Below are 13,279 nucleotides of genomic sequence, written 5' to 3' on the forward strand. Positions count from 1 at the left end.
TAACTTTAGCTCAGAAAACTGAACATTATCTTCTGGTTTGTAAAGGGTGTTTATACATTGCAGACTGGGTGCACAAAATTTTAAATGAGGTGAAATATATGTTCCTACATATATAAAGTACTGTAAAATAAAATTTATAATTTTTCAATATTTCCAAAAATGCTAAAATGTAATCAAATTTAAACCACTTGGTTCCTGTGTTAACACTAGAAGCAATAAAATACAATAGCTTATAAAGATGCTGTCTTTCTATAACTTATCATTCATAAGTGGTATGCAACCATAATAAATTATTATAAACTTAGTTATTCTTGGCCTCTAATGGTTAATCTCAAAAGAAAAAATATAACATGGTATTTTTTAAACTCTTATAAAGTATTATAAGTTATTCTTATTATTGTTTCTAAAGATTATATTTTAAAAGAAAGGTGACTTTAGAATTTTTAGTTATCCAATATTTTCTGAATATATAGTTTTGCTCCACAGTTTTAATTTTTTAAGTTGCTTCTTTTTAAAAAAAATTTTTATGATGACATTAACTATATACATTTGTACATAATTTCTTCCAAAACAAATACTCTTTGAATTTGATGCTGAATTATAATAAAGATTATGCTACTACAGATGTTTACTTAATACAAACAAGTATTGAAATAACATTATTATTACTTACTCAAAACTATGATTACAATTATTTTTTTTAAATATGGAATGCTTCACCAATTTGCATGTCATCCTTGAGCAGGGTCCATGCTAATCTTCTCTATATGGTTCCAATTTTAGGATATGTGCTGTCGAAGCAAGTACTAAAATTACTTTTAAGAAGACACACACATCAATGCTTATTTTAGTTCCCTAACTGGATAAAGTGTAATGTTCAAAAATTTGAACTAGAAAGATAAATAATACAGCTGGGTTAGGCACTTGCTTTTGCTATATATTCAACCTAGGTTTGATCCCTTACATTACACATGGTTTCCCAAACACTACCAGGAATAAACACAATCAAAAGCAAACTCTGGGGGCCGACGAGGTAGCATGGAGGTAGGGTGTTTGCCTTGCATGCAGAAGGACAGTGGTTCGAATCCCCGCATCCTCTATGGTCCCCCAAGGCTGCCAGGAGCTATTTCTGAGCGTAGTAGAGCCAGGAATAACCCCTGAGCGCTGCCGGGTGTGGACCCCCCCCCCAAAAAAAAGCAAACTCTGTACAAAGCTAGAAGTAAGCCCTGCACTTTATGCAAACTCAAAACAAACAAACCAAATCCCAGAAATGGAGCATTTCAGAAGTATCTACAAGGTTCTTAAAGTAGTTAATCATAGACAAGCCAAATAAACAAATGATCTAAAATACTTTCAGTAAATTACAAGTCAAAATTTTAAGTTACATTTGAAAAAATATTTAATTTTGTTTGGGGGGGAGGATCAATGCTGGGGGCAGGTCCCAGTGACTCTGCAGGACTTAGAATTGAACAAAATTCCAAAATAAAAAGCACACACTCCAGACTTTTGATCTCTCTGGTCCTCTAAACATTTTTTTAATTAAGTTTAATATTTATTTTTCAAATGTTACTTAATTTGCCTAGTAAAAATAAAATATTACTCCGTCAGAAAGATATTATTTAGGGGACAATCAAACACATAGCTTTGTGTGTCATCCACAAATATGAAAGTCAATATTTCCAATTCCATTTAAACCCCTAAACACGAAATGGAATTCTTGATCAGAGAACTTCCTCAAACAACACATATTGAATTGCAAAATTGTGTATGTAGTTAGTGTATAGTGCGTGTGGTGTGAGGAGGATGTTTATGAGACAGAAATAGATCACAGACAAAAAGGAAGAGTTTTTGTTAGAGTTTTGACAGGTAAGAAATTGTAAGATCTGTGGAATATCAAAATAAATGCTATTGAAGGATTTTTTTCTTCTACCTGGTTTTATTTCCTCATTCCTTAGAATTGGGTTTGCTTAGTGTTCTCACTAAAAGTCTTTGTTCATGCTTAAGAGTAAATAGTACCTATAATTAGTGACGTGCTTCCTCTGTCTTTGTAAAATCTCTAAAAACAGTAAGCTAAAAGATAATTTAGTAATTTGTATCTTCAGACTATGAATTATGCTTCCTATTTCTAGTAAAATAAATTACCTTAGATTTAAAGAATTTAATTTTATCTTGGACTCTGGAGTTAAATTTAAAATTATCAAATGTTAAATTTTATATACTTATTTATGTTATTTTAACAAAATATAACATATATATCTGTTTCACAGTAGCAAAATATTTAGTCACTTGAACTCACTTTTCTTGAAATATATTATCAATATCTATTGATTTAAGATTCTACTGTTTAAACAAATAAAAAGCAAGTACATGCGTAAATGAGTATAGTTTGAATGATAAAATCTGTTTCATAACGAAGTTGTCTTTCCTATATATTTTTTTTTGGAGGGGGTCACAACGGGTAGCACTCAGGGGTTATTCCTGGCTCTACACTCAGAAATTGCTTCTGACAGGCTCGGGGACCATATGGGATGTCCGGATTTGAACCACAGTCCTTCTGCATGCAAGGCAAACACCTTACCTCCATGCTATCTCTCCGGCCCCTGTCTCTCCTATTTTTATTTGTTTGCTTGTTTAAGTTGTTTGGTGGCAACACCTTGCTGTCTTCAAGGATTACACCTAGCTAGCTCTCAGTTCAGGGTTCACTCCTGTTAGTACTTGGGGAACCACATACAGTGCCAAGGGTTGAACTTGAGCCAGCTATATGCAAACATATTCTTTAGCCACTGTCCTGTGCCTCCAGTCCCATGCTGTTTCTTTATTTGTAAACAAAAAATTAAAGCAATATAATTGTACAAATCATTTTAAATAATTTTAAATGATCATTTTAAATTTGATAGTAGGCAAAAATAAACATAAATAGACTATGTTGGAATAGTTCATTTCATAAAAGTTGTAGCACAAGAACAGTCAAGTATATATTGGGGGTAAATATCAATCATATTTAGTGTGCAAATAAAATATGTATTATAAGTATATAACTTTTGATATATTTGCCACATATAGCAAAATAATAATCTCTGCATACTAAGCATTCCCTTAATGTTTCACCTAATTAATAAAATTAATCAATGTAAGTAACCAGAATAGATATCTCAACCAAACTTTTTCAAAGTATAAAATAAGAAAATAAGTTCCCCTATATTAATTTCCTCAGACTTCTGTAACCAAAAATGTGAGGTATTGGCAACAGTTATCTAGTCTCTGTAGCTGAGATCACAGTGTTGGCACAATTTGCTTTCTCTGAGTTGTCTTTACTTATCTTATAGACAGCTTAATTTTTTTCCATATGCGTAAATGGTCTTCCCTCTGTGTATCTCTTCCTCTATAAAGGCTTCAATCACACTGAAATTGCATCTATCTCAGAAACCTCATTTTAACTTACACAACTATTTAAAGGTCATATCTCCAAATCTATCCTGAGATATAGTATGCTAGCATATTAACATACAAATTTAGAAGATACATGATTTAGATCATAATCTTTATATACATAGTTCTCTTTTTTTTTTTTTTCCGCGCCCGCCCGCCCGCCCGCCACATAGTTCTCTTAATTGTGAGCATAAATAACATAAAATAGTCAGAATAAATCCATTTAAAATTCCTGATAACAGGATTGTTATTTTGTTTATAGTTGTCACAAAGAATCTATCAATGAGATGAACATCATTAAGTATTTGATAAGGATCTGTTGAAAATGAATATGTATGCTGCTGCATAAATATAAAGTATTTGATTGAAATATTAATCATCTCAGTCAAAAGAGTAATTAGTAAGAACTATTACTAATAACCATTAGTATAACCATTAGTAATAACTAAGCAAAGCACATCATGGGTTCATGTTGAAAGGTATCTCATTTTGCTATGGGACATTTCTGTCACCTAGCAGTTTGTTAGTTTTGTACACATGTATAGTTTTTAACTGTTTAGTAGAACACATTCTCTGATTGTGAATTTCATTTTCTGATAAATTCTAGTTTTGTTTTCCTTGACATATTGTTTAGCTGGTTGTGACTTGAAAACTGAAAAGTTCTATTTCCTTCTCTCTCCAGAGCTGCAAATGTCATTACTTCCTTAACCACATTCTTTGTTCCATATTAAATATAGAAGTGCATGTCACTGCACATTTCAACTAGCTCCCATTAAAAACTATTTGAAAGGGTATAATATTAACTGCCAAAAAATGACTGTTTTATTCTCTGGAATAGCTTACATTGAGAAACATTAGTGTGAGGGAGACAAACTGACTCAGAGAAAAGAATTAATGGAAGCACATGGCTCCTGTAAGCAGGAAATGCTTTGATAGATCTTTTCCTCTTTTTGTTAACAGGAGAGCCTTGACAATAGACTCCATCATGAAGCAGATGTTGTCTCCCCTTATGATGAGCACAGCTCATTTTCCTTGTCAGACTTGGAGTCTTTACAAGTAAGTAGGAAGAGACACACACAATGGATAGGAAGAGACATGTACATTGTTGAGGATCTGCCCTTGAGCCTCCAAACTGTGTGATGGGTGGAGACATCACCTCTAAGAGACACACAAAATACCTTTGGCACATACTGCAGAAAAGTCTAATGTTTCTGTTGTTTCTCTGACCTTTTGTTAGTATCCACCCAAATTAGAAATATGTGGCAGAAAGGAAACTAAGTTTAAGGTAGTTTTAGACTTTGTTGCTTGTCAAAGCACATCAAATTAGACAGCGTTGATTGTTTAGTATTATGCAAAATATCTATAGTAGAAGGTAAATGTGTAATTTTCAATGACTACATAGTATTAAACATCATATAAAATCCTAATTATTTTATCTAATCATTTCAATATATTTGCAAATCTTATCATTTTTTTCAGAAGCATTATCAGCTTTTCTTTTATAGCTCTAGTCAACAGAATGTAGAAAGGTACCCAAATAATTTTATCTCAAACTTAAATTTAATTTTATTTCATTTCCAGTGTAGATGTTACTCTGATGCTTAACAGTCTTATGCCTCACTCATGGTACTGTCAAGATATAATAGGAAATATAGAAAATGAAATGAAGAAATGAAAAAAGAAATGTTTTAGTCCGATTCTGATGTATGACATGACGAAAGTCATTTGACTTTTCAGTTTATATACTTTTACACATAACATTAAAAAACTAAGAATAAATATATTCTGTCCCTTTAAGTCATATCATGAAATATGTTATTGATTTCAAAAAATTAGGACAATAATAAAAATTATATATATATATATGTATGTATATATATATAGTTTTTGCTTTTTGGGCCACACCTGATAACACTCAGGGGTTACTCCTGGCTATGCACTTAGAAATTGCTCCTGGCTTGGGGAACCATATGGGACGCTGGGGGATCAAATCCTGGTCTGTCCTAGGCTAGCGCACAGAAGACATGCCTTATGACTTGTACCACAGATCCGGCCCCTAAAAATTATATGTTGACTAGAATATGAAAATGTATGTCTTAAAAATAATAAAATAAAAAAAAAGAAAATGTATGTCTTATAAACATTTCTGATAACAATGACAAATGATATAATGACAAATAATATGGCAAAATCACAAATAATATAATGACAAATTATATATTCCACATACTGTGGAACAGTATGTCAGTTATTCAAAAACTCGAAGATTAATCTATAATTTAGAATTGTGTTTTCAAATATATATCTAAAGAAATTGAAAGAAAGTTCTTGAAAACAAGGTTTTGAATATATATTCACCATATTTATAGGAATATTGTTTACAGCAGTTAAAAGATGGGCACGACTTTATCATTTGTGGGCAGATGAATCATTTAGAAACAAAAAATATTTTTATTTGTATAACTAAGCATATGGTGGAATACCACTTTATCCTTTTATCCCTTTTTCAAGGAATTCTGAAACTTACTGTAACATTGTAGGATAGTGGTGTGCAGGGACAAAGTCTGATTCTGGATCAGGAGTGACTCCTGTGGTACTCAGGAGACCATAGATAGACTTGGGAATGGAACAAGAAACACAGGTGGATTGTATGCAAGGCAAATGCCTAATTTCTTTATCTTCCTATCCCCACCTTTGTAAATCTTTGAAGACTATATGCTAAATTAACTAGGTCTGTCACTAAAAGACTAATTAGTATATGATTCCATATATATAAGAAATTATATGGGAAGTTTATTATTTAATTAATACAAAATTTTAGTTTACAATAATAAAAAAGGCTTGGGTATGTATTGGCACTTTGTTATTGAATATAAAAATGATTATAGGGGCCGGGCGGTGGCGCTGGAGGTAAGGTTCCTGCCTTGCCTGCGCTAACCTAGGACGGACCGCGGTTCGATCCCCCGGCGTCCCATATGGTCCCCCAAGAAGCCAGGAGCAACTTCTGAGCGCATAGCCAGGAATAACCCCTGAGCGTCACAGGGTGTGGCCCAAAAACCAAAAAAAAAAAAAAAAAATTAAAAATGATTATAGTACAAACTTTGTTAAGTATATCTTTACCTATTTTTAAAAGTGCTTTAAGGGATAGTCACAGTAACTGTTATTTAGGCTAAAGTAAGTTCAATTTATAAAAGAACCAATATTGGAAAAAAAAGAACCCATAATGTGCATGAATTGCCATTTTTTTGAATAGGATGAAAAGAGAACATTTCCAATAATGGGATTAGCTTATAACATAATTATTATGTTGGAGAAAGTATAGTTTTATCCAAGAAAATAAGTTGCTGGAGTCAAGAAAAAGAATGAAATTTCAGTTTCTAGAAACTGAGACAGACTCAAGTCTGAAGCCCTGGGGGACAGATTACAGCTTGCTTGTGTTATAACACAAGCAGAGCTATGGAAGAGTTTCATACTGAATGTAGGAGACATTATGGTTTGATCTTTTGAAAGATCAGTCCATCATAATTTTATTGAGAGATTTATTAAGTTGATGCTATTAAAGTATAATTGAGAAATGGGTGTAAAAATACTATTTAAAAGTAATTAGCTTTTGGAGATGATGTGGGAGAAGAAATGAAGAGGAGTTGGACATGCGTTGGTTTAATTCTCTATGGTATTTCTCTGAGTCTTTCTCTCAGGCCACAGCCACTATACCCACGCTTTTAATAACTACAGTTAGAGTCTACTCATCAACAACACAATTCTTGATCAGCTTTTGCACATAGTTATATATTTTCCAGGGGTCCTCAAACTTTTTAAACAGGGTGCCAGTTCACTGTCCCTCAGACCATTGGAGGGTCTGACTATAGTAAAAACAAAACTTATGAACGAATTCTTATGCACACTGCATATATCTTATTTTGCAATGAAGAAACAAAACAGATACAAATACAATATGTGGCCCGCGGGCCATAGTTTGAGGACCATTGTTTTAGATATTATCATTCAATTTCCTTTCTAAAATGTTACTTGTCATATATATTCCCTATGCACAACATGCAAACTATACATTGCAATAACTAGTCGACTCTTCTTAATGTTTAATATTCGCTCTCTCATATTCCTGACACTGGCCCTTAAAGTAAATACAATAAAAACCCTTTGTTTCTGTATAATTAAGAATATATTTATATTAAAAATGGCTGTTAGTGATAAACTTAATACATTATTAATATGTTGTAAATACCTAAAACTTATGTAATGTTATCATTTAATATTAATCCTATTTAAAAAAGCCAAATATAATACATTAGCCAGGGAGATACTATAACAGGTAAGGTCCTTGCTTTATACTCTGCCAAACTGGATTCCATCCCTGGCACCCCATATGGTCTTTTAAGTCCTTTCAGGAGTAATCCCTGGGTATAGAACCACAAGTGAGCTTTAAATCCTGCTGGGTGTGGCCAAAAATGGAAAAACAAAACATAAAAGAAAAAGGCAATTTAGAATAAAAAAAAAACTGAGAATTTGTTCAGCTTGCTCTCTCAAACTAGTGTTCTCCCTTGCATATCTTTTTTTTTCACTCTTGAACACATATTTCTTTCTCTTTCCCCATGTCTCTCTAATGTCAATCAATACACTCTATATATAGATATATAAATATATCTAACATCTATTCCAAATGAGATTTCAAATTACCAGCAACTTTCTTTTCTTTTCTTTTTTTGTTCCTAGGGTATATCCCTAGGAGTGGTATAGCTGTATCATATGGGAGCACATTGAAAAAAGTTTGAAGAGAAAGTAAAATATTAGATAATCTTATTCATATGAGGTATATGAAAAAATATTACAACAATTGTTCAATGTAAACAAACCTCTAAATTCTGGTCACAGAATTAAACTTGCAAAGAATCAAAGCAATGTTGTTGAAAAAGGCCAATGAATAGTGGTAGAGAGCTGTTGGCTGTTTAGAGTTGTCCGTGATATAGTATAATTCTACTCCTAAAATAGGAACATTTACTATTTTATAAACTAAGGCTATCATTCAAAAATTGATGCTGATTTTATAATTGAGTCTAGTTTTACTTTGCTGTATTAGTATGCAGCATTTGATATAGTGGCTCCTGTCAAACCTCAGAAATGTAAAATGAATGTCAAAAACTGGAGGGAAAAATAAATGTCAAAAACTGAAGGTAAAATGATGTGAATTCCAAAACTTGTGAGTTATATCAATTTATATTTTTGATTTTATTGATGCACCATTTGAAGAGTAACAATAAATAACTTATTGCATATTAGTAAAGAGAACATTTTTATACAAATGTTCAAAAAAATTAAATGAAGCATGTCATTGTTTTATATTGGAGCCAATTTCTTTATTAAAAAGAGTCATATAAAACAACTGCTGTTCATATTGTAAAGAAAAGTATCACTGATTAACATTATTGTATGTAAAATAAAAAATATATTCTAGATTGATCTAGAAATTAAAGTTTCTTAGAATTTCATGCTTTTTATGTAAGTAAAATTGCAAAAATTTAGATCAAATACAAATCCATCCGTGCAGAAAAACTTAAAATCATAAGCCCTCATTTCTTTGAGTAATATAGAGTTAAATACTAAATAAAAGATTACAAGTTTTCAAATAGTTATTGAATTGTGTTTAGATACCAGCAACTTTTTATAAAACAATATTACACTGCCTTTTCACTCATTCTGTCTTCTTGAAATTATCTCATCATTTTCACTGCTTATGTAAAGACTATTCTTGCTACTTCAGCATAAAAGCTTTTAATTTATATTGTCTCCACTACTTATTGGCATTTTCATAATCTGCCAACAATTACTGCTAGCCCACTTATGCAACTCAGTGGAAGTAAAGTTCTATTTTCCTTTAAAACATGTTCAGCAATAATCACATGCTTTGATTTGAAAAGGAAGATGACTGATACCCAACTGTAATCATGTCTGTAATCAAGATGCTTAAAGATATTATTAAAAAAAATAAAAAATAAAGAATAAGAGGTTTCCACAAAAAAAAAAAAGAAAGAAAAGGAAGATGGACTTAGGAAAGAGATGCTAAGACTTAGTAGAAGTAAAATTATCTAAGCACCACAAAAAAAAGGGAGAAGATACTTGTCATTCAATAAATAATTATTGTTAAGCATGAATAAACAATTATATGACAACTTTATGACAAATTTATCTAGCAAAAATACTGAACTACAAGTAAATAAGCAAAAAAAAAAAAAAAACCTGGGCACCACACTCTAAATTATTGTATAAATACTTTGAAACATTAACCAATTTTTTGGCTGCAGCAGTGGCACAAGCAGTAAGGCCTTTCCCGCGCTAGCCTAGAAAGACCCTAGTTCAATCCCCCAGAGTCCTATATGGTCCCCAAGCCAGGAGCGATTTCTGAGTGTATAGCCAGGAATAACCCCTGAGTGTCACCAGGTGTGACCCAAAACAAAAAACAAAAAAAAATTTTAACCGATTTTTTAATTACTATACACAGGACATTCCAAGATGAATGACGTCAAATTTAAAATATTAGTGGTGAGGTCATGAAGGTTGAAAAAGATTAAATATGAGCAATTAAGTATAGTAAGTAAATAAAAATAAAAATATATGACAATAGATACAAGAGGAATTGTTTGATTGTTTTAGGGGAATGCTGATTGCCTAGTATATGTTCATGTTGCAAATTAATTAAAAAATTTTATCTAATTTAACTACTCCTATTCCCTGTGTACCAATTGTGTTGACACAATTTACTGTCCTTACGAAAACCTGTACCTCTCAGTTCCTAAGTTCTAGCCCAACAGTATCTCAAAACTAATGCACTCACAAAAAAAAAACTGTAAATTTTGTGAATATATAGGAAATTGGAATGTTTTGAGAAAGGTCTAAGACTCTGCATTACCAACAACTCCCAGGTAATATCAATGCTTCTGGTTCACAAACCCCAAGATCATATTGATTTTATATCTCACCAAATTATCAAATCCTTTATAATATTTATAAACTATATAAATATCTTTACTAAGAAAACATCTTCTAAACTTCAGAAGAGTCAATACTTATTTTCTCTAGTACTGATACTTTTTTCTGCATGCCCTTCTTTCTAATGGTTAGTTCTGTTGCAAGTAGAAAAACAGTGTGTGTGGGGGGGGCACCTCTGGTAATGTGTACTGAATAAATGAACTCTGTCTGGAACTTAAATCAGTCCAAAAGCATGAACACAAGACATATCTGAGAAAAATATTTAATATGCAGAATTTCAGTCCAAAACATGGCTGGACCTCTGGGAGAAGAAGCTCTATTATTGGAACAAAGGTCATTTTAATATCAAAGACCATCTACAGTTCAAGATCTCCCCTTTGTCAACCATCATGGCAACATATTGGTGGGAAAGTAGTTTGAGAAAACTGTATAAAAGTTAACTTTACATAGGATAAAGCATAGGTTTCTCCATTCTAGAGAAGTAGCCCACATATGTCTGAGGTGTATACTTCATTACTTTATGTATGCATTCTTCATTGTGGGGATTCACTGATGCTCTTCTTGAGATATCTACTTGGATAGCCACACTTTGGAGAAGTCTACACTCTCTACTGAGCGTGAAACTCTCTCTTGCCTCAATTCACAAATAAATTTTTCTTACTTCCCAATTCATCTCCTTCCAGAATTCTCTGCAATGATAGACAGTAGAGTTGAGAAAAACAAACATAAGGAGAGTAGAGGCAGATTTTCTTTTCCTACAGAAAGTTGTTCTTCACTCCATGCTGAGCACAGCTCACAAAGAAATCAAGGGATGGGATAATTTGCTACTCTAGCATGTATCTTAACATATATTACCATATATTTTACTAAAACATGAATTGCAATTATAAGTAGGAACAGTCACCTGAACATAAGCTTAATGAAGGTAAAAAATCTTTTTTTTTTTTTAACAATGAAGGAGCTGTGTAGGGGCAGTTTGCTACTTTGCAGTGCTCTGAGAACTACTTTGAGAAATACTCCTAGCTTTGTGCTTGGGGATCAGTCCCAGAGATACTCAGCAGACCATGCAGAGTTGAGGATTATCTAAATCTTTCACATGCAAATCACACCTTTTGTATTATCTTTCTCTTTAGTCTAGAGTCCCTAGACTTGTGATTTGGAGCATAATAAAAACTATTAAATATTGGGTGATAAATAAATGAAGAGAGAAGACTCTAAATTCAAATTTTGTGACTAATCATAATGTAATTTATGCCTAGTAAGGTCTTCAAGCTTATTAAATAAAGTAAAAATGAGCATACAAACAAACAATATTTAGGGCCTTTATAATGCATAATGAAGGGCCACAAACAACCTGGATACATATTATTCTAACTTTTTCTAAATGCATTTTTATACATAAATATAGAACAAACTTTAGGATCTTGTCCTGTTTGTTTAGGGCTACAAAAGGTGGTGCTCAGAGCTGATTTCTGGCAAGGCTGAAGGGAAATGATGGGTGCTGAAATTGAACCTTGGTTCAATAGTACGAGGCAAGCACTGTAACTTCAGTCCCCATTTCAGACATATTTTATATGAATTATTTTTAAATTATATTATAGCTTGACAGGATGTATTGTTTTTATTTTTCTTAACTATGTTATAACTATGTTATGACAATGTTATATAAAAAGTGATATATTATTTATAAACAATTTTTTCCATACTACTACCTTAATTTTACTGATGAGGAAGATTTTAGTTGGTACCAAAACATTTTTGCTGACCATTATCATCCTCACAGTGCAGAACAATAATAATGAAGTTTTAGCACAGGAAGATTACCACTTCACAGTATTAAAAGTAATTGTTATTTCAAAGATTTCTCTCTCAAAATAAAACTGAACTTGAAATCTTTGTCTTCTGTATCTTCTCAATATCATTATACTATCAGAGTATTTGATAGCCATATACTATACTAAGGTATTTATACATTTCAACACAGGAAACATTGTTTTGCTATAAATTTTTATGTGAATACAACCAAGACTAAGTAAAACTTTTTCTGGGACCTTGGGATTGGACAGTTAGTATGTACCAAGCCTATAGTCGATCTGACAGTATGCTTCATGGGTAGAGACACACTAATTTTTTTAAGCCAGGGTATTTTCTTCCAAAATTTCCCAGGGTTTGCAGGGAGATGCAAATGAAAACAACAATGAGGTAGCATCTCATGCCATAGAGACTGGCACACATCACAAAAAACAAGAACCATCAGTGCTGGTGGGGATGTGGAGAAAAGAACCTCTCATTTACTGCTGGTGGGAATGTCGTCATGTCCAGCCTTTATGGTAAACAATATGGAGATTCCTCAAAAAATTGGAAATTGAGCTCCCATATGATCCAGCTACACCACTCCTAGGAATATATCCTAGGAACACAAAAACACAATACAAAAATAGCTTCTGCACACCTATATTTGTTGTGGCACGATTTACAATGACCAGAATCTGGAAACGACCCAGATGCCTGAAAATGATGAATGACTAAAGAAACTGTGGTACATATACACAATAAAATACTATGCAGCTGACAGGAGAGTGGAAATCATGAAATTTTCTTTTACATGATGCTAAGTGATGTAAGTCAGAGAGAGAGATAGTAATAGATTAGTCTCACTCTTCTATGAGATTTAAGAAAAATAAAAGACATTATTGTAATAAAACCCAGAGACAATAGAGATGAGGACTGGAAGGACCTCCTCATGATATGAAGTTTACCCAAAAAAAAAATGGTGAATGCAATTAGAGAAATGACTACACTAACAATTATCATGACAATGGTAATGAGTGAGAAAATTCAATTT

At 32.3% G+C, this 13,279-nt stretch overlaps 1 non-coding gene across 1 annotated transcript; it reads right to left on the reverse strand.

Annotated features, from left to right (window-relative positions):
- Positions 1-700: 700 nt before the first annotated feature.
- LOC126007379 (U6 spliceosomal RNA) lies at positions 701-807 on the reverse strand. Its single transcript, XR_007494956.1, has one exon. It is a non-coding gene; the product is annotated as a U6 spliceosomal RNA (small nuclear RNA).
- Positions 808-13,279: the final 12,472 nt, after the last annotated feature.

Source organism: Suncus etruscus, chromosome 4, assembly GCF_024139225.1.
Source record: "Suncus etruscus isolate mSunEtr1 chromosome 4, mSunEtr1.pri.cur, whole genome shotgun sequence".
In the NCBI taxonomy this organism is placed as follows: domain Eukaryota; kingdom Metazoa; phylum Chordata; class Mammalia; order Eulipotyphla; family Soricidae; genus Suncus; species Suncus etruscus.